The sequence below is a fragment of the Leptinotarsa decemlineata genome, unplaced genomic scaffold, assembly GCF_025532065.1.
Source record: "Leptinotarsa decemlineata unplaced genomic scaffold, Ldec_3_MD MMD2_P_RNA_scaffold_5, whole genome shotgun sequence".
NCBI classification, from domain to species: Eukaryota; Metazoa; Arthropoda; class Insecta; order Coleoptera; family Chrysomelidae; genus Leptinotarsa; species Leptinotarsa decemlineata.
The window spans coordinates 21,974,241-21,997,060 of NW_027412532.1; the positions used below are offsets into that span (position 1 = coordinate 21,974,241).

At 34.6% G+C, this 22,820-nt stretch overlaps 1 long non-coding RNA gene across 1 annotated transcript in view; it reads right to left on the bottom strand.

The window, feature by feature from the left end:
• Positions 1-22,820, bottom strand: part of LOC141480011 (uncharacterized) — a 355,353-nt gene that overhangs the window by 246,109 nt on the left and 86,424 nt on the right. Inside the window, exon 2 of the long non-coding RNA XR_012464113.1 lies at positions 22,204-22,252. This is a non-coding gene — a long non-coding RNA (uncharacterized lncRNA). The remainder of the gene's footprint in view (positions 1-22,203; positions 22,253-22,820) is intronic.

Sequence of the window (22,820 nt, forward strand, 5' to 3'; positions counted from 1 at the left end):
AAGGAGAATTTGAAATGAGTGAAACGTTCACACCACACTCCTTATAAAAGCCCAACTCCTCCCCCCACCATAACCCAAATGAGAGCTACAAGGTCAACATTCAATGCCACAGAGCAAGCTCAAGATAGTCGAAGTGACGAACGTCAATGTCAAACCCCACACTCAAGGTCAAACACCGCAACGCCTAATCCCACTGTATATTCTGTACACGTTACGATTTCATTCAAGGTCAACATTCAATGCCATGGAGCAAGCTCAAGGTAGTCGAAGTGTCGAACGTCAAGGTCAAACCCCACACTCAAGGTCAAACACCGCATTCAAGCTCATACTACGTGTACGACGTTCAAGGTTAGGTGACGTTATTCAAGGTCGTGTGACGTCTCAAGGTCAAAAGGGGTGGGGGGAGGCGTTCAGTCGGCATTAGCACCCTACTTGTTTTGTTCCTCACCCTTTTGGACAACATTTTATTCATAACATTTAGACTTTATGTCACCAGAAGAGGTAATAGTATACAAGCCAGCAACAGGTTTTCATTACCAATTTTCTCTCAAGCAATAACTTATGAAATGCTTCGAGAGAGTAGTGCCATGAAGCCTCGTGAACGTCTGCTGCCGCTTTGAGGCTGCCACTCATGTGAAAAAAATGTTTTCAATCATTCCCCCCGTTTGAAAATTTGTCAAACGACAGTTTAGACAAGTATTTCACGTTTCAAAAAAGTCAGCTGGCCACACCGTTGTGAATTATGCGTCAGCTGGTCACACAAATATTTAAAAAAAAATCTCTTCAGTAATTTCCTCCCAGCTAAAAATTTGCCAGATGATAGTTAATATGCTAGTTTGATTGAATGAAAACGTCAGCTGGCTATATGTTGGTGGAAAGATCGTCAGCTGATGGTGTGAAAGATGCGGCGCGGGAGCCAGGCGTGAGAGCTAATCGTCCAATTGAATACGTCAGCTGACGGGTTTTTCCTCTTCATTTTGCCAGCTGTTTTTTTAATTATTAATGATATCGTATTTACAATCATCTGACAAATTTTCGACAGGGAGGAAATAACTTATTCAGGGTTATTCTCACGGAAATCAATATTCTCGAGAATTGCAATTTTTCAACACACGTATTTTGGATCAAAATTAATCAAGTTCATAATGAATGTAAGGGAGAAAATGATTGAAAACAATTGTTTTACATGAGTGGCGGCTTCTACGGCCCTACACCCCCCACCGAGCGCTACCTGACGCTTACGAAGATTCACTGCAGCACTATCTCTAATCATTCTATACGTTATCGTTCGAGAGGAAATGACTGACAAAATATACTGCGTGGCGTGTATACTATAAGCCTGCTTTTGTAAATATAACAGTATGTATACACATTCATAAGAATAATTAATCTCAGCCACAGAGATTTCATATAAATTGAGAAGGTAATATTTTTGGAAAGAAGATGCAAAATGTACCAACACGTCACAGGAAACGTGTGCCATGTTGGGCCGTCAAGAACCTGTCCTTGTGCCATGTTGGGCCGTAGAGAACGTATGCCTGTGCCGTGTTGGGCCGTCAGGAACGTGTACCTGTGCCACGTTGGACCGTCGGGAACGTGGCGCTGTGCCGTGTCCCTGTGCAATGTTGGGTCGTCGGGAACGTGTCCCTGTGCAATGTTGGGTCATCGGGAACGTATCCTTGTGCCATGTTGGGCCGTCGGGAACCTGTCCCTGTACCGTGTTGGGCCGTCAGGAACGTGTACCTGTGCCATGTTGGCCAGTCAGGAACGTGTACCTGTGCCTTGTTGGCCAGTCAGGAACGTGTACCTGTGCCATGTTAGTCCCTCGGGAACGTGTTCCTGTGCCACATTGGGCCGTCAGGAAGGTGTCCCTGTGCAATGTTGGGCCGTCGGACACGTGTCCCTGTGACATGTTCGCCGTCGAAAAGATATCCCTGTGTCGTGTTGGAATCCCTTCGATGAAAGAAGTGGTTCTGATTCTTGTTACGATACAATTTTGCTTTGTAATAAATTAAACAATTTATTTATACTTTTAATAATCGGTTAGTTTATTCATTTCCACATGCGAATTTATGTATATTTAAAACCTTTCTAACCCGCATATGACACCGACTAGGTCGGTAAATAGGTTGTGTTCCTTTTTTTCTCACACCCAAGGACATAAGGATAAGGACGGAAATTTTGGCGAAAAGATATTTTTCGATCGTAAATTGCTGAATGAACTGATTGCCTGGTTGAATTATTTCGCTCGTTAACTACCTAGAAGAGATTTTCGAATTTTCAGCCAACTGTGGTTCCTTTTTGATATTGTGAAGTTTGGAGTATTTTGGGACAATATTGGAAACCACCGCTGCAAAAGCAGGATTTTTATAAAAAGGGCAAATAGTCAGTATTTTCTCTCAATTCTCAGAGGACGATCTTTGTCTATTTTGTGTTGGAAACACCCTCGATTATTAGGAGGTTAGTACAGTATTTTCAAACAACCTTTTTCAACTCAGCTATGGAACTCATAATAAATTTTGTCCTTATTTTTCTTACCTTTTGATTACGATGTTGTCATGAGAATATTTTTCTTCAGGGTGTTAGAATATTCCTAAGAAAGGCGTATTTGCATCAGCTTGAATTTGGGAAATTGAAATCGATTGCAAGATCAGTCTCTTGAAGAAGTTTCCTGATCGTTACCTTTACTAATAATTACCACTGGGAATATTAACAGATTCCTACTACATCCGTATCCACCGATACTGCCGGATCAGTATTCATTCCCTGGCAGCTTACGAAAAAGGAGCATCCGAAAAGCAGCTAAGTTTAGACTAAGTTATTTGAATAAAGAACCCGGTGTTTATTTATTTCCTATAATAAAATGTATAAGTTACCTCATTGAGAGGAGTGGTGTAAGCTTTTACGTGACGTCACATATTAGCACATATTAGCGAATGTATTATGATAGTGGTAATCTAGCAATTGAAGTGAGTAATCAGAGGGGCCACTGTATTTCTTTTTTTTATTATTGTAATAAAATTCCTTAGTCATTGCAAATAGAATTATTACTTTTATGAGAAGTTGAATATTTCAATAGTGGGCTTCCCCAATAACTGGGCAGTTTTCCGATTTTTAACTGGCCAACAAAAATTGGTGGCGCTTCCCCATTTAGTTAAAAATCATTGTTTTTCTTTTAATTAGTTGCACCCACGACTTTGTGCAAACCACTGACCTAGTCGGGCATGTTAGTGGTGTTTTGATTTTCGGCAACCCTATTGTAAATTAAATTATCTTGTTCAAAACATCGCGTAGCATTCTTTCGAACAAATGATGTAATTATTCAGAACATTTTTTTAGAATCAATTGAAATATAGCATCATCTGGTTAGGAATAGCCGGGTGTCATCTAGACTCTACTCAAACTGTAGTTTGAGTAGAGTCTAGATGATGACAGCACGACCAGCTGTCGAAAGCGCTCGCATATAATTGAATAGGAGTTACAAAACTTCAAATCCTTTCTGTGACTCGTATCAATATTATAATGAATAGAAAAAATCCAAAAACACGTCAATTTATGTTGGAAGGGGCAAGCATTATGGCTTATTTAAACTTACTGGAAAAGCCACCCCTTCACCCCTAGCAGCATCCCTTTTTTTTTTCGAATTACGTCTCATATTTTTTATGTAAAATTTGGATACTCCTCTTTGAGCTGATTTCAAAAATTTATAATACTTGTAGGTTAAAGTGGTTGGTTTATGAGATTTTTCTTTTAATAGCACAAATTTTACTTATTTTTTACTTTCACCTTATTTGCCTGTACTAAAATGGGTTGTACAACAGTTCAAACTCTTTAACCTGTTTAACTGTGCTATTTATTCTACTTCAAAAATCCAAAGAACAAAAAACTCTACTTTTTATTAAAGTTTGACATTGTCAACTAGAATTTATAGTCACTATTGATAGTGTACTTTGATACATTATTTATTTTGTTTCGCTGAAATGGTTTACTCTTTACAAGAAAGAATTAAAATTGTAGGTTTATACTACCAAAATAATAATTGTGCAAGAGCTGCTGCTAGAATATTTAACGAATTACATGACGGAAGACATGCAACTCATAAGTATGTAATTCAGCTGATGGAGAAATTTACCACAACAAGGTCTGTTTACAATTAAGTGCATAAGCGAGAGGGACTCGTAAATAACGAAGCAATCCAAGTGGCAATTTTAGGGCAAGTCAGCTTAGAGGCTCAACAACCCCAATCGTTGTCAACAATAAGTAGAGCGATCGGTGTTTCATCTACTACAGTTTTCCGAGTTCTACATAAATTCAAGTACCACCCATACAAAGTTAAGTTGGTGCACGAGTTGAATGAAGATGATTTTGATCGTCGTCTAGAGTTTTGCGAATCAATGACGCAATTTATCAATAACAATCCACAATTGTTAAACAATATTTGCTTTTCTGATGAATGCTCATTTTCATTAAATGGCTTACTAAATAGGCATAATTGTAGATATTGCGCTGAAAGTGATCCATATATTATGCGTGAATTCCATACACAACATCCCCAAAAGTTAAACGTTTGGTGTGGTATCCTAGGTGACCACATTGTCGGACCTTTCTTTATCAACGGAAATTTAAATGGTGAATCATATCTTGAGTTACTCAGGGAAGGGGTTGACCCACGTATTACAACAATAATAGAAAATGATGATAACCTTTCCGAAGATTTACTGGTATTTCAACAAGACTGAGCTCCCCCACTCTATGCTATGCCTGTTGTTGTAATTTTTTGTAATTAGTGAATCAAAGTTTAACTGTTTGAAAAGTGCAGTAAAGACTAAATTATTGACTTTTCATTGATATTGTTTTTTAATTATGATTATGTATCAAGCTATTTCGCAAAAAGTAGAAATAAAGTGAAATATTTGTCTGTTTTTAAAAACTGTATCAATTTTGCATCATTTTTGGCATAATTTTTTCTGGTGTTTTAAATTTTTGCGAAATAAGTTGTATTTAGAATTGCAATTGGTAATAAAAATGCGTTGGAAAGATAAGTTAGGTATAAAGCACTAACTTTCTTGAGGTTTGGCTAAATTTGAGAAATCGGCAAATGTCAAATTTTTGAAAAACAGTAAAAAAACTGAATTTGTACTAGTGAGCTAAAAATTGGTATATGGGTAAAACATGAAAAAACAATCATCTTTTCCCTTTACCGATTTTCGAAATTTCGAGCAATAATTGCTTTTCTGAACATTTTTTGGAAAAAATGTCAAATTTGACAGGGAAGAAAAATCACTTGATCAGTCTTATGCATGTCATTTGGCATCATATTCAAAGTACAACCTAATGGAGATATCAAAAGTTGCTTGAAGAGATGAACAAAAAAAATCCCATTTGATGCGGACTTTATGTGTGACATATATGTATATATATATAGAGTGGAAGTTCAGTGCATTATTTCTCGTGAAGTACAAATTTCGAAGTAACCCAAATTTTTCTGTTCAATTATCGAGAAGTAGAAAACCAAAAATTATCTGTTCTGAAAATATTACGTTTCCATTGTAACATATATGCGAATTCAAACATGTAGAATGCCTCATAATGGGTGATCCTCTAAGCTCACTCCTAGCTGAAATTTTCAGGGTCCACTTTGAGAAAACTCCAACATAAAATTTCACAAAAATGTATTCATTGGTCTAGCTATGTTGAAGCATAACCTGCTTCACAAAAACACATCGACAATTATAGTCGGTTTTCAATACATCAATTCAATTCAGAAAAAAAATTCACAATAGAACTACAAACCAATAATTCGATACATTTTTTAGACCCACGATTACAAAAATCATCAACAAGCATAGTTTCGCAATTTACCACAAATCAACCCATTCATGATCCACGGACCCATTAGCATACAGAAGTCCACAGAGAATTTTAATTAGGAATTAAATTCGATAAAACGAAGTGCAGTAAACAAAAACTTCAACCCGAACCTAATTTATCACGTCCTTGAAAAAACTCTTTTCCAACAGGTCAGTATTCACTATATTAAAAACAACACTAACATCTACGAAACACTCACATATACAGGAAAAAAATGGGGTTAAATGAAAATACCACTAACATAGCAAGACTGGTAACTTCTAGGGTAGACGTATAAAGAACAACAAGTCGAAAACGCACAAATATAATATATCAAAGATGTTCAAAGTAATATGCGCTTTACGCTCAAAAGTTTGTATTTCAAGAAATTTCAGAATGAGAATCGTCAAACATGAAGGAAGTTTTGAACTGAAGAAAACTGATTCCTCCAATGCTTGGATTGCCACCTTTTAGGAAATAACCATGATTTCAACATGGAGTACGACATCTTACATACAGAAAATGAAGGAAAATAATTAAACCGGCTGAAATATCATCAAATCAATAAACGTTGATATTCAATTTTTTTTAAACAACAAACAGAAAATTATTATTGAACTTGTTCAAATAAAATGTCAATAATCAATTTACTTCCATATCGACTGTTTTCTTAGAAATAATATTGTAATGAGTTTGTTTTTCGAATCTACTTGTATTGCCAGAATTGATATTTTATCTTATTGGGTTTTGACATAAAATGAAAATATTTTACCTGTTTACTAGAATTAATATTATATTGTAACTAATATTTTATCCATAATCTATCTGTTTCACCAGATTTATTCACCATTCATCTAATGAATTTTGTAATTAGACACCGTTACTGTCATTGTAGAATAGTTTGATAAGTCCAACTGAGGAAGGTACCGTGTAGCGAAATAAGTGCTACAAGTCATCAATTACAAAAATAAGTGGTAGAATAAAAACCGATGGTATACCGAATTTCATCTAATTCAAAGAAGAAGATTTATCATAAAGTAGGTTAAGTTGGTGATACAGACCAGGGGCAATGTCATATTATCTCTTCGTCATCCCCTCACTTTTATAGGATTCCAGAATGCCAGGATGGCCCTTATCGCAGACTGAAGCAGAAAAACACATCAAGTGGATAAAAAGGAATTCGACGGCTGACATTTCTAGACAGAGGCGTAACCAGATTTGTATTAGTGAAATATAGTAGGACTGTAATTGGTAATTCAAATGAACAAAACTAAAATAACAACTGTTTCTATCATTTATAATGCGTACATGATAATGAGTTAAGTTCTGCATATTTGGCCACCTCATTCCAGAAATATTTCGCAAATATAATCAAAGGGCAGGGGGATTATCGTCTCTAGCAGGTTTTGTTCATGAAGAGTAGTGTTTCACTTTTCGAACTGAGTCAAGTAAAATGAGTTGTTATAGTATCCTTTCTGTCTTCGATCTCTCTATCTACTTTTCAGAAAATTATATGATGTGACTCTAACTACTATCCCTGAATGCTCTCGTTGTTCTTGATGGAGAGGTCAATATTTTTTTTTGATTTGCAATCTTTCCCAAATCTGAATAATCCAGATCAATAGAGAATCTGCACAAGTGTTATAAATAACGCACACTGTTTGCCCCGAAAAGTTGAAGTGTTATATGAACTAATTAAGAAGATGTAACCATATAATCAATGGAAATCATAATTTATGTACTCAGTTTACATCTGAAAATCGGTTGTCAGTCCGTTTTTGAATCCAACCTTCTAGCAAAAATTGTCTTAATTGTAAATGTTTTTGAGTTTCCTCATCACAGTTGAAGATGGAAATACAAAATAAAAACTATTTCTCAAATTTTTTCAAGGGCAAAACACAAGCACTACTCTAAGAGCGGTGCCTGTGCGAAAGTAGCGATTCACATTGGATTTGAATCGCTGAGGATTAAATCCATTTGGAAAAACGTTCCCAGAAGTTTATTCCACAAGAACACAGTTCTTCAAATGGAAGAATTTTTGAACAGTGAAGTTCAAGATGTACTGAGTTGAAACTCAAAACGATGAGCAGCCACAAAAGGTTTTTGTTAAATCTCAGAAGTTGCTTTGCATCGAAACAAACAATTCATAGCAGCTTCACAAAAACCAATCCAATTATTATATATTAATAATTCTTATCAATTAGTGGATAATATTAAGAACGTAATTCTTCCGAATAACGCAAAATTAATATCGTTCAATGTCCAAAATTTATTTCCCAGTATTCCGCCAACTGAAACAATTGGACTAGTTGAGTGTCTCTTAGACAAAAACCACGTGAATCCACTAATAAAACAGGAAATTGTAGAGTTACTTACCATTTGTCTATCTCAAAATTATTTCCAGTTTGACGGAAAATTCTATTCATGCAGTGAAGGACTAATAATGGGGCAACCGTTGAGTCCCCTGCTGGCGGAAATTTTCATGGATAACATAGAGTATGAAATCTATAATAATCAGTCAGCTAACAGTTTTTTGTACTGGTACAGATACGTAGATAAAAATCTCAGTATGTTTTACTGGTACAGATAAGCAATTAGGCAAGTTCATTGAATATGCCAGTTCCATCCACCCGTCAATAAAATTCACCACTGAGAGGGAGGTACATAATTCAATAAACTACCTTGACTTAATCATTACGAAAAATAACAATAAACATAAATTTGCAATTTTCCACAAACCATCGTACACGGACATTATCATACATAATTCCTCCACACACCCTTACCAGCATAAATTTGCTACATTCGATAGTATGCTTCACAGATTATTGAATATTCCACTGTCTGATAGGGATTTCCAGAAAGAGCTAAATTGGATCAAACAAATCGCGGTTAATAAAAGTTATAAGGTAGATATTATAAACGCCATTCTTTCCAAAAACCTACAAGCGCAAGCCATGGTACCCATATTCAGGATGCGATAACGTCAGTTATAGGACATTGGCATATTTGGGTGAACCAGCCAGGAATATTGCCCGTTTTTTGATTAAAGAAGGCGTAAACGTAGCTTAAAGAACGAATAATAATCTGAGTAAATTTATTAAAAACAATAAAGACAAAACTTTGGTGTCAGATAGATCAGGAGTATATAAGCTGACTTGTGTCTCTTGTCCAAAACGATTTATTGGCCAAACAGAAAGAACATTTTCCCAAAGAATTAAAGAGAATAGAAGTAGTTTTGTAAATAGACAGACCAATTCCACATTTGCCAACCACCTTTTAGCAGAAGGACATGAGTTCAATCATGAATACGATGTGTTACATTTAGAAAAGAAGAGTTTGGAACTCAATCTTCTAGAATGTTTAGAAATCCATAGATTCAGGAATTCAGGTAATTTACTGAATGATCAATTAGAATTGGATAACTCTCCGTTACTAAATATGTTTTCAAATGTGGAAAATGGAACATTAGCTCACGTAAAAAATCAGGTACTTGGAATTCAGGTACTTCAAATTGTAGAATGAGGTAAATATATAGCATTGAATGTGTAGAATTAGTTATTAAGACACCCGAGGAAGAGATTGTATGGCGAAACACGTGTTGCGTTTTTGTAAAACTATCTAGTGAAAATCACAGATTACGTTAAAAACCAATCCACCAAACGTTAACTACGACTTGAAGAACTACGTTTGCTAGATACCACATGGATGAACCATTGCATTGACTAACCCAAAAGGGTTACCCAAAAACATAATATCAAAGAAGCCGCATATATACTGAACAATGACCCATTCATCAAATTAAACGTGAAACGTGTGAATAGAGAAGAAATGGGTTTCAGTGTAGCAAAGAAAGCTAATCACCCAAGTAAACTGCAAATGGTCATTTCATAAACTACACCTCACGATTTGGATCAAATCATGAGGTGTAGTTTATGAAATTACGATAGATCTTATCGTATTTTATTTCAACAAGTGTCATAATTATAGAAACCGAATACGGTGCTTATGTTCGTCAATACTGACAAGTTGACATTTCCAAAATGAGATATTTCACTCTATCTTAACAACTCTATCATTGGAGACCTCATTTGTAGAAATAAAAATTATAACCTAATGAAATAAGTACATATCTTGGCCTCCATTCATTTATATGACTATACGCCACTGGCACCTTGTTTACGGCCACCTCACCTAGAAAAAATCGTTACCGATTTGAGAGATGTCTCGTAAAATTTTGTCTCCATAAAACATATCCAGCATCATAAATATGTACTATGACGCGTAGGGGAAATATATGTTTGGTATGAACGGAATAGTTTGTATTTATTTCAAAGGTGGGTTACTTTGAATGCAGCTTCATCGTCTCAACGTTTGAATGTGTTTGATAATGTTTCTTAGTCAGTGTTATAGGTTCTGGACATCCATTGTATAAAACGGTAATAATAGATTTGAAATCTACAGGGTGTTTATTGAATATGCGGCAAAATATGTAAAGGACTATTCTGAGAATTTTTTGTCATTAATAATAGATTTGAAATCTACAGGGTGTTTATTGAATATGCGGCAAAATATGTAAAGGACTATTCTGAGAATTTTTTGTCATTGATAATTTTTAATATAGCGCTTTGTTTCGAAGATACGGAGCGAAAAAAAATTTCGACAATGACAGTTTAACAAAAAATAACATGTACTGTTTCTGAATCTACTAGAACTGTTGAAAATGACTACCCCCTGCTCGGATGCAAGAATCCAATCTTCTCCTCATCGACTCCCGAACTCTTTCAAAAACACCAGTATCGTTTCTGATTGCGTTACTCCCAGCAAATTGAATGTCTGCAGCTGTTTGTAGTAATCGGAATGTTTTGATAGGTACCACCCGAATTCTTTGATTTTTTATTACTTGGTAGGTCCAGTGTAGTACGCTATACTTTTATTTCGGCTACGTAAATGGTTTTAAAATTACCAAAATATTATCGTCGAAATTCTTTTTCGCCCCACATCTTCGAAACAAAGCTCCCTATCAAAAATCATCAGAGGGCAAAATATCCTTACAATAGTCCAAGGAGTAGTCCCTTGATTTTTTACCGCATTTTCACACCCTGTATAGAAGAGAAACGAAAATGAGAAAATAAATGGAATATTAAAAATGACAAGCCTCAAATATTTGAATAAGTTAGTTGAAAAGGAAAAAATATCAAACATGAGAAGAAAACAAATAAAAAAATGATTATTGATGAATATGCATTTAAAAAAAATATAAGAACGCTAGTTTGTAAAGAAAACAGATTATTTTGGCCTGAAATGAAAGTAAATCAATGCATGAGTTGGGCAATAAGTAAAATGTCAATTATATGCAAAACAGAAAAAAGGAGACACAGTTTAAGATCTGCTGAAAATGTGACAGACTGTTCAACTACTTTCAAGGACATTGAACAATGTTCAGGAATGGTGTGAAAAGAATAGCTCATATTTCAACATAGTCGAAATTTATAAGAAAATACCCCATACAATATTGAAAATAACTTACAAATACGATGCGATACAATCAAAGATGTAGTTCTTTTTTTATTGAAATGTGGCGTTTACCTTCCACATCATTTGAAAACCTTTGGTGGCAAACACGATGTGAACTTTTGACACGAATATAAATGCTCTCAAAATAATTCACTACTCATATGTCCGATTCGAGTTAGAACATTGTGCTATAATTTGGAATCCGTTTTATATCATGAATACACTCTCATAAGACTTCAAAGAGAATATTTAAAATTCATTCTGAAAGCCAGGGAAACTATCCAGAAAGATGTAACCACAAGATTATTTAAGATAACCTTTTCATCTCCTTAGAAAAAAAGTGCTCCACTTTGTACAAATTGCTGCATGAATAAGTAGACTGACGTTTTATTTCATCGCAACTGAATTTCAGGGTAGCTAGCTTTCACTCACACTAAAATCTCAAATTTTACCATAGTACAAGTATTGAAGTCTCCAATAAAATCAATGTGAAATATGTACATCTTGTAATAAATGCTAGTTGGTTCATAAATGATGGTTTTATTCTTTTCTCGGACAGTGTAAAAACGTACAAAAATTATGCAATTCTGACATTCTGATTATTTGGTATACCTACTCATATTCTCTCTCATTATTTGGTTCTAGAACTGAATTTTAATCTTAATCAAAATGCTTTTCTTTCACTATTCTCTTCTCGATAGATTGACAAAAATAGTCTCTTATTTGTTTTTGTTCTCTTAACTTCATCTTACCCTACGAGGATGGTGTTTTTCTCAGTCCAAGGTTTCAAATATAAAGTATAATAAGTAGAAAAACGACTCTATGGACAAAATAAAAACGTATAAAATATTATATAAAAGGAAAATGTTAAATTCTATAAAATAAATGAAACTAGAACAAGGGAAATGCCGCCAATTTCACCATGCTATTTACTATTAATCTAACCTGTTGAATAATCACAAATGCGCCAACTCAGTACAAAATACTCCTAGTTTTACTTTTACTTTAGGGAGAGTGGTGTATAACTTCAAATTTTCGCCCTTTTCTGTAATTGTATTATCAACTTTAGCTAAACAATCAGCACTAGGAACCTCACAATATGTAACCTCTTTGCAAATAGGAAGTGGACTTAGACAAAATAATATATGAACTCGCTCTAAATATCAACTGGTTAGTAAAAAAAATAACAAACACTCACATAACGCCTCTTTGGGTGGTTCGTGGTCAACCATAGGTTCTGTTGACCCGGGGTGTCTTCAACACCAACACTTTTAATTTTAAACTCCCCTGTACCCAAAACCGACTCAGAATTTCACTACACCGATTTTTCCTTAATTTCGCACCACGCGTTTAGAGAAAATAACTCCCCTATTTAGGCCACCTTCCCCAGCCTCAAAGGCTGAGGGATGAAACCTCCGATCTCGTCTCGACGGGGTCCGGTGACCGACTTTTTTGTGTCTCCCCGAAAAAAACTGACAAGCCGTCGCATCAGCTACGCTAGCCACAAAAACCTCATCTCAGCGTTTTTTCAACCTTCCCAATTGTTTGATCATCGGCAGTATGCAATATATTCATTTATTTAGACTAGCTCAAATTCAACATGACCACAACGACGCTCGAAAGTCCAACAGTCATAATAAGTCATAAGTAATTCAGCGCTTTTTCAACTGGAAAAATATCAACACCGAAGAAACGGGTGATCGACCTCGATCTCAATGAATGAAATTATATTTTATGTTACTATCGCAATGACAGTTATCACAATCTCAATTAAACTTTCTATGTTTTTACCACTTTTATTTGTAACGTTACTGCAGTTTCGTCCTTTACGGACATTTTCAAACTTATACAATATACAATAATTATTGTATAAGTTTGAGTGATTTGTTCGCAGTTTTTTCATTTCAATGTCTTGAATACTAATTTGTATTAATGTTGTCATTATTTCTATTACTTTCACCTAGATATTATTACTGCATCAATATTCATTCTTTCAGTCATTCCTTTCTCATGTCTTCGTGTCCTATATTATTATTATAATTATTACTATTACCATATCAGATTATTTTTATCCTGTAAACAGATGTATTCTGAAGGCAATAAACTGCGTTCCTGGTTCAAGTGCAGAGGGGGCTCTGTACTTCTGGAACAACGATTATATAATAATGTCGCTCTTGAAGGAGAACAACCACGTGATCATGACGAGAATGTTCCTGGACCTCAACCGAATTTCCAAGGAGCACTGGAACCAGACTATCGTCGCTCTCGTATACAACGTAGGTACTAAAGAACTTCATGGAGATGAACTCGAAGCTCTTCGACGAACTAACTGTCAGCTGCAAGACGGAGAGACAAAAGTAGGTCCTGGCTAAATCCGAGACTCATAAGCTACTTCACGACATTCAGATTTTTATATTGTCTTCGGGTGATAACTAGCCTATTCCTGATAGCTTTCAACTCTTCTCTTTCTTTTCAGTTCCCCGATTCAGTGCAACGCATATCTTTTTTCATCTCGATCAGAGATTTCCATACGTTTCGAATCTACAAGATAACCTCACTGAATGCGTTGTTGTTCAACATGTACGCAGCTTTTTTCAAAATGTCTTTCAAACCATTAACATACAAACTTCCAATAGCCTCTTGAACTTACCGCACCAACATGGTATCCGGTAAATGCAATTCTTGAAGTGTCTGTCCTCTTTTGGTGGCTTCGATATTGTGAAGCTGCTACGAATAGTATTCCGTGGACTTGAAACAGGTGCGTACTCCAATTATTTTCAACCCTTCGACTGTCGTCCGAAATAAGAAAGGGATATACTGGTTGTGACGGCTTCTCTCCTTAAAGGGCCTATAGTTGTCTTCGAGCCAACGTCTGTATCGCCAGTTCTTTGGAGTACTGAATGAAAAGGGCAATATCCATGAATGGTGAATGTTTGGGGTAACCACATTGCAGGACCAGTATTTTTGTGAAAAATATTAACCGGATCTCTGTTCCTAAATATGCTACAGAATCTTATCAGACCTTATTTGACGAAATACTACCTGGGCTAAAACGTATCGAGCTTAACATATAGATGGCGTTAGCCTTATTGCATTCACCACTTTTTCAGTTAATACTAACCTTCAGAAGAAAGCTGTTGAAATTTCATGATATTCTACTCATAACTTTTTGAGTTACTATGCTAAGAGTGACACTACTTTTGATATTTCCAAAACAATAGATCAAAAACAATTTTGTGTTTTGATTTCACACTGCTTCTTGTGGGAAAAATACCGTTCAAAAGAAGCAATGATTTGAAAAGTGTTATAAGTAGTCAGTAGTCCGCTCTATAAGATACAACAATTAAACGTTGATTTGCTGACGTCGAACTGAGGCAGTAACACCAGAAAATATTGAAAATCTATAAAATCGTTTTGAATGATCGAAGTCAAGTTGCGTGAAATTGTGAAGGTATCAAAAAAACGTGTTGGCTTTATATTCCATGAGCATTCGACTATGAAAGCTCTGTTCAAAGTAGGTGCTACTCGAGCTCACTGTTGACCAAAAACCGAAAACGTCTTGATGATTCTCAGCAGTGTTTGGCCATGTTTCAAACGTAATAAACCGGAATTTTTTAATCGATATGTGACAATGGATGAAACATGGATCCATCACCTTACTCCGGAATCAAAACGATCGTCATTTGAGTGAAGAACAACTGGTGAACCTCGTTTAAAGCATCCGAAAGCACAATAATCGACTTGATAGGTTATGGTCTCGCTATTTTGGAATGTGCGTAGTGTAATATTCATTTACTATCTTGAGAAGGAGAATATCAACAACAGTGAATATTATATAGCGTCATTGGAGCGTTTGAGAGCTGAAATTTCAAAAAAAAGGCCATATATGGCAAAGAGAAAAAAACTGTTCCATCAAGATAACGCACCGTGTCACAAGTCAATCAAAATGAATTGCTCTCACATCCACTGTATTCACCAGATTTGCGTACCAGCGACTATTGGCTGTTTGCAGACTTCAAAATAATGTTCACTGATAAGAAATTTTGCTTGAATGAAGAAGTTATTGCTGAAACTGAGGCCTATTTTGAGACGAAAGATAAGTCGTTCTACGAAAGTGGTATTGAAATGTTACAGCAACGCTGAAATGATTGTGTTGCTCTTGATGGAGATTCTGTTAATGAACGAAGCCAATTTTGAAGAAGAAAAGGCATTTTCTTTCTCAGGCCCGAGACTTTTCAGCCCATGTGATATATAGTTCAGGCAAACCCAAATGAGTTTACAACTGGTGTTACGTTTCAGTAAGATGGGGCACCTCCTCACTAATTATACAGACTGGTTCGAAAGTAGCAAACCGCGATGGATAGGTTGCAGTGGTTCCTCAGAATTACCTTTTATACTACCTAATTTGATGATTTTTTATAGGGATTCATGAAATATGCTGAAGCTGTAGTTCATTCTAGAACTCATGGATAGAACAATAGGTGTTTGCAACGGTTTTACCCGAATTTGAAATATTTCATAATGAGAGAAATGCATTTGTGAAGAGACTTCTTCATTGCAAAGATCATGGAGTATTTGAACATTTATTGGACTAAACTTGGAGTAAGTTTCGACTTTTTTTATTTGAATTTCTTAATATTTATCACTTGTTTGCAAATTCTTGAAATATTTTGAATATAAATATGCTTATTACTCAGGAAAGGCTAGTCCGATTTCAAAAACTTAACCAACGTATACCATTAGGAATTTATCATACAATGATTGATTGACATGAGTTAGAACCATGAATACAAGATTTAAGAGTATATCATCATAACCATAGTAAAATTACAATAAGTGGGTTCCTTCATCAACTTTTCAACAAATCTGCTAGTAATTTTCGCATATTCAAGCTTGCGTGAACAACACTCTCTGAACGATGCCAAAGATACTAAACAGGTTGGCAGCTGTATTCATTGGAGATTATTATATTTTACTGAACTATACGACAATTCCAAAATAGTAGGCACTAAATTCTCCGAAAGGACTGTGACGTTTTTTGAATTACTCTGTATCTTACAAAAGCGTACGGAAAATATACTAAACAGAAAAACTGATGATAAAATATATAGAATCACAACCTTGACAACAATGTTTTCGTTACAACGCACTAATATTTCTGAGAAATCAGTGTCTACTATTATGAACCTTGTTATAGTCTATTTCAAAAGAGTGTAGAGTAATAAAATCTCATTAAGTATTCAAAAGCGCTACAGGGTGATCCGTCAATAAATTCTGTCACTTCCCTAGTCCGCATTGCAAAATTATATCGTTTCATAAAGAGCAGGTAGGTATCACCCTGTTTTAAGGGATTTGTCCATTGTTATCGACGGATAAATACTGAGCCAGAGGCGCGCTAGTGGGATAATTGCCAAAAGAATATGCATTCATAAAAATTATATTAAAGGAAATAAAAATTTAATACAGCAGAACAGTGTTATTAAAAAAATATAAAATGTAACAATAAAATATATACGAACCGAAATCGGGAAATACTCACAAACACACACGAACGAACTTTACGTATTGAAACACTTGTGGGGACTTTAAATCAATTTATTCACAAAAACGACAAGAACTTTACTGGATACGTTATTACAATTTGACACTTGAACAATACTAAAACTGTGAACTTCCCTTAACGTTTAACAACACTCTATTTATACCCTAATTGAATGTTCTAGAGATTACTAGGTACAATTTTCGAGAACCTTCCGAGAAAATAATTATTCAGACTACCCTTAATTCTAAACCCTAACCTAAGCAAAAGTGTCACAGTCACTGATACACTGGTCTCTGTCCAGATTGCTTATCCCGCTACAGTATATTTACAATTCAATTAAATTATTCTACATCAGTATAGTCTTCATCCGAAGAACTGTCATCATCCCCTGGTGTTATAATTATAGGGTCAACCACCTGATCGACCAAGTTGTCCAGTTCCCACATTTTATCTTCCTCTTTTAAAACATGCTGGATTGCTTTTTGCCAGTTTTCTGATGTGATTTCCATAATGGCTTAATCAAACAATACCTTGACATCTTTCATTTTAAATGTGGTATTGTGCCTTGCAACATATCCTTTAACTTGTGCCCATATAAGTTCTATAGGATTTAATTCGCAATGATATGGCGGTACTGAATACCTTTATTTGACAGCCAGTTAATAATTTCTTGCTTTCTCCAAGCTGAAGTTGGTACCTTCTCTAAGCGCCTTGAATGGTAGCTTGCATTATCCATAACCACGACCGAATCAGCTGAAAGAAATTTTTTAACATTTCCCCGAAGTAGTCTTCGAAGACATCCGAATTCATGTCCTCATGATAATCTCCCGTCCGGCACGACTCGAAGCTTAACAAACCTTCTTTTAAAAATCCGTCTTCGCTTCCAATGTGAGCAATTATAAGCCTCTTCCCTTTTCCCGAAGGCACTTTAATACCCGTCGAAAGGCCTTCTATGAAAGCTTGGCGAGAACTTGTTATATTTTTATCTTGCCACATTTTTTTGACTATATAACCTTCGTTTATCCACGTCTCATCAAGATAAAAAATTTTCTTTTGCTCTCTGCGGTACTGCTTTATAGTTGTCAAATATTTTCGTCTCCAGCAAACAATTTCATCACTTTCCAGTAATAGTGCCTTTTGATTGTGCTTTTCCCAGGCAAAATTCATACTTTTTAAAGTTTTCCATAAAAGTTTTCTGGATATCAAAGGAATATCGTTATCTTGGCTTATCTCGATAAATATTTTTTCAAGAGTGGGTATTTCCTTTTTAAAATAAAACGAATGAACTTTTCTTCGAATGTCACATTTGGTGTCTTCATCTAAGATTTTTATTGGTCTTCCTGATTTTCTCTTGCATGGACTTACCTGGCCTGATATCTTTCTTTCTCGCAATAATTTAAAAATCGTGGACTGTCCAATTCCAGTCATTCGGGCACATCGCTCAACACTTTCTTGCACAGACAAACTAGGGTGATCGTGTTTTATGCAATCATATACATTTAGAATTATAACTTTTCCGCAAACAGATAGCGGAGAATTTTTTACACTTCTTTTCTTTGGAGTAAATGTCCCCATTTACTTTTTCACTATTTCTATATCACAATATCACTGTACGTTTAATTGGTGTAGTAACAATTACTATTATAACTCGAATGTTTAAGACACCATTACAATATATTTAAACCCTTTTTCTTAATTACCTGGGTTTAATAGGTATTGCATGATTGGTGGGCAGGGTCAAAAAGGGATTATTATAATGACATGGCACCTCGGAACTAAGTGTTAACCCTTTTTTGAGAAATCATGCTCAAGTATATGAACCCAAATTGCATATTAAATAAGTTTACAAGAACCACTAAAATTAATCTTAATCTTTTTTTAAGAAATTTTACTTACCTAAATACATGTAGGTACTTAGTTTTAGACCAAATTACTTCCCAAAAATGGCCTTTTATTATTATCTATGTCTGTAATTTTTAATTTACTTTAATTATTAAGTTTAATAATCCTAAGATTTGCCTACGCCCATGGACGACAACGAAATTCAGGCAAATTTTATGACACTTCATGATTTATTACTCTACACTCTTTTGAAATAGACTATAGGCAAATATCAACAATTCTGAATCTAAATTTTAAGCCTCATTTGAAGTTTACCAACGTTTCGCAATTGAGAGTGGTTGATTTCGCAGAAGTTATGTATTTATTAAATATACTCTCTTTGTTTCCTCGAAGTCATACCAGATTAAGAGATCAGCAATTTTTCATTCCAATTCAGGACACCCTGTATCGGGTAGAAAAGCAAGAGCTAATCCAAATGTATCAACCCGTGGCTCACATTTACCAACTCCCACAAATGATTCAAAAATAAATTATAATAAGACGTCCGTTGACAACAAGGAATAATTCCATCTTCAATATCCCATAGCCTGAAACGTTAATCTGGGCCATCTGAACCAAGTGTAATGAAGTCTGATGATTATCCTTTCATCCAAATACAAATGAGATGTACAGTATAATATCATTGATATCAATTCTATTCTCTATTTCGACAGAAACGAGAATGAAACCAAGATGCTGGAAACAATGGCAAGTTAATAATAATTTCAAGCTTTATTGTAGTTTTGATAGTTTATTAGTTGAAACTTTTGTCCACTTTTGTTATTTAGAGAAGGATAATTTTTGTTCAATATTGTTATGGTTCAAATGACACACATTTGTCTACAAGATGAGTCAACAAGATTTCCCCGGTCCATAGCTATCAAAGGAAACAAATTTTTGAACTGCTCAATTTTTTTGCATTCATATCGATAAATACTATCTTTAAAAATTATTTTCTTGCATACTGGGCGATTCTGCCGAGCCAAATTTATTGGACGGTGTTCCATATAGACCAAAACTTAGAATGAGGCTACAATAAGACGGTGCACGAGGTACCGGAATACCTCAGCGGTCATTTCAATGAAAAATGGATAGGTAGGGGTGGGCCTGTGGCGTGGCCACCCAGATCACCTGACCTTCCAAAATGGATTTTATGGGGTTTATCAAATGAATTGTCTACGAAACTTCTTCAACATCTATAAGTGATATGAATCACTAGAGCTTTCAGGGAAATCCCAGAGGATATGCTGGAACGTTATAGTATTTTCTTTTACCATGCATTATTCCATTCTTATCAAATGCTATTTCTTTCAAGGTGTAGCTTATGTTTCACTTGGTCAACTTGAACCATATTCAACTTACAGTATCTAATCATGAAGTAAAGCGAGTTATAGTAATATTTTTTCATTCAAAGAATAGATTCACATCACATAGATAACCGGGTGTCCATATTTTTCATATGTGGACCGTAATAATGCCTCACCAATCTCTGAAAAGGAAAAGAACGAATAAGTGGTATTGTAGAATACTTATTATGTTTCTTACCTACCTTTAAGATGTCATATGATTGTACTCTATCATGTAGAGCACACAAAACTTTCATAAATGCTGTCTTCTGCAGATTGCACTACTAGTAGGATTCCTGTTAATCGAAAGAGACGATTTTACGTGATGTGTATAAGCATTTCTATTATAAAATTGTATTATATATTGTTACATTTACTCACCTGTTACTGAAAAGTATAATCACTTCAGTTATCATGCATTGATATATCTGTATATATTTTCACCGTTGTATTTATGTATTTTCAAGCCTTGTATCGTCTATTTGCGCTGGTGGTGAACTTAAGTATTTTCATCTGTCATCAGAAAATAAACAATCGGATGTCGACCTCTAACTTTCAATCAGCTGAAGGATATTTTCTTTCATGTTCCGAGAGCAGATCGGTTAATGTGTGCTGTTCTCATCATCCTTCCACACTCGGTGCGTTCGTTGTTTATTCAACACTCACGAAACGTGAATCCCTAGACATGCCATCTGGCAGGTCGAAAAAAATAATATATATATATATATATATATATATATATATATATATATATATATATATATATATATATATATATATATATATATATATATTTCAATATTAAATTCTAAAAAAGGATTTGAAGCTTTATATCTTCTATTAATTATCTGCGAGCACTTTCGACAGTTGCTAGTACTGTCATCTTCTGGCACTCGTCAAACTGATCTTTTATACGGTCAGAGCGTCTTAACTCAGGTATTTCAGGTACTTTAGGTAAATTCGCCTGTATTTGTTGTGCATCAGGTACTCTTCTTCGTGTTAGATCTTCTCTAGGAATGTGTATGGTTTTGTTTAATATATTGAATGTGAGATCTTGTTGTGTTATGATTTGTACTTGTTCCTCGATAAGTGATTTATGACTGTTGAATTTATGGATGTTCAAGTTTTCCCAAATGTCCATGCGGTTTCCCTTGTTGATTTGTTTTATTAGTTTTATGTCCTCTGGTGGGGGGAAATTATGTTTGTTTTGTATGGCGTGTGTTGCAAGGTTTGATTTATATACTGTTGGATTTATGTATGCCTTTTTCTGCTCATTGTACCTTTGGATCAGTTTTTTCTTGGTTTAGCCGATATAGAATTTGTTGCAGTCCGTGCAGATGGTCATAAAAGTGTTACTCAAGCTTTGCAAAAAATGATTACAGTTTTCACTGCATCTGAGTGAGTGAGCATCTGCATCGCATGAGTAATTATATAATTCAAGAACTAATCTTCAATATTACATTGAGATTCGGAGAAAATAACAATGACCGAGATAATTTTCATTGAGTATTAGAAAAATATTGATCATATTAACCTAATTGTGTAACATGATATCAATTATATGTATATTAGGATTCAAAAAAGACCATTTGTTTCAAAGTGTAATAAAAAACTGCTTTGAGAAAAGAAAATACAGAATCTAGAAAAATTACTTCAACAAATTTCAGATTGACTTGGTAACATTAAAATTCAATTTTTTTTATAAATATCATTTTGAGGGATGGACATTTAGAAAACCAAATGATCGTTCACATATATTGAAAATTTCCAAAAATTATTTTCGCAAAACAAATGTTATTGTATTCAATAAATAAATATCTCAGCAAATAAATTTGAAAGGTTATTTTTTCATAGCAAAATTTTCTATTCAATGAACACACTTTTTTCAAATGTCAGAATTGTAATGTTGTTACTTGGTTAATGAAAAGCACATTGAGAAACGTTTTATACTTCCTGTGTGTCAACACGTGTTTTCTGTTTGATTTTGGTCTGTCAGAAGTTTCAATAATGAATTTCATTGAATATTTTGGTAACACCAAGAAAACAATAGTGTAAGAATTTTCTTACCTTATAGTATATCTCAGAAAGGCTGATGTTTTCAGTCCATTACTGAATCCTGAAAAAGAAAAAGTAGTATTATCCACTACTAGGTTAAATTTTTCAATGAGAAATTCACAAAAATACATTCAAAATAGTTCAATAAAAATTATCAAGAACATATTTTTTCTTGCTGGACAAATCAAACCTAAAAAAAGTTGTTTTATTAATAAAACACAAAATGTTTCTCCAGACCTTGAAAGAATTATCCAATAACTTTTTTTTAAATATTTTCCATTGGTAAAATGTTTTTTGAGTTATTTCTCATGCACATTTTCAGTAAAACCGACAGCCGGTGGAATTTAGAAACACCTATTGTTCGACCTCAATTGGGGATGGTTTCTCATTAGTACTTGCTACAAACACTTTTATGTTCGGCTCCACCCTCTAATCAATCATCCGCTTGATTAGTATTTGAAAATAAAATAGCTATACAATGTTACATGACTGCGAAAAGTTCATTCCAAATTCTTCAGAATTTCTGGAACTAATATTTTCATCACTTCACCACATATGAGTACTATAGAATAATATTAATTCATACATCTCCATATATTGAATTCATCCAGTTATTTCAAAGTGGGAGA